Raw genomic sequence first — 974 nt, forward strand, 5'->3', positions numbered from 1 at the left:
ATTTGCAAATATTTTCTCCCATTCTGAGGGTTGTCTTTTCAGCTTGTTTATGGTGTCCTTTGCTGTGGAAAAGCGTTTAAGTTTCATTAGGACCCTTTTGTTTATTTTGTTTTTATTTCCCTTTCTCTAGGAGGTGGGTCAAAAAGGATCTTGCTGTGATTTATGTCATAGAGTGTACTGCCTGTGTTTTCCTCTAAGAGTTTGATAGTGTCTGGCCTTACATTTAGGTTTTTAATCCATTTTGAGTTTCTGTTTGTGTATGGTGTTAGGGAGTGTTCTAATCTCATACTTTTACATGTATATTTCTTTGTATTTAATTTTTGACAGTTTGATTAATATGTGTCTTGGCGTGTTTCTCCTTGGATTTATCCTGTATGGGACTCTCTGTGCTTCCTGGACTTGATTAACTATTTCCTTTCCCATATTAGGGAAGTTTTCAACTATAATCTCTTCAAATATTTTCTCAGTCCCTTTCTTTTTCTCTTCTTCTTCTGGGACCCCTATAATTCGAATGTTGGTGCGTTTAATGTTGTCCCAGAGGTCTCTGAGACTGTCCTCAGTTCTTTTCATTCTTTTTTCTTTATTCTGCTCTGCAGTAGTTATTTCCACTATTTTACCTTCCAGGTCACTTATCCGTCCTTCTGCCTCAGTTATTCTGCTACTGAGCCCATCTAGAGTATTTTTCATTTCATTTATTGTGTTGCTCATCGTTGCTTGCTTCCTCTTTATTTCTTCTAGGTCCTTGTTAACTGTTTCTTGCAATTTGTCTATTCTATTTCCAAGATTTTGAATCATCTTTACTATCATTATTCTGAATTCTTTTTCAGGTAGACTGCCTATTTCCTCTTCATTTGTTAGGTCTGGTGTGATTTTATCTTGCTCCTTCATCTGCTGTGTGTTTTTCTGTCTTCTCATTTTGCTTATCTTACTGTGTTTGGGGTCTCCTTTTTACAGGCTGCAGGTTCGTAGTTCCC

The sequence above is a fragment of the Physeter macrocephalus genome, chromosome 7 (assembly GCF_002837175.3).
Source record: "Physeter macrocephalus isolate SW-GA chromosome 7, ASM283717v5, whole genome shotgun sequence".
NCBI lineage: Eukaryota > Metazoa > Chordata > Mammalia > Artiodactyla > Physeteridae > Physeter > Physeter macrocephalus.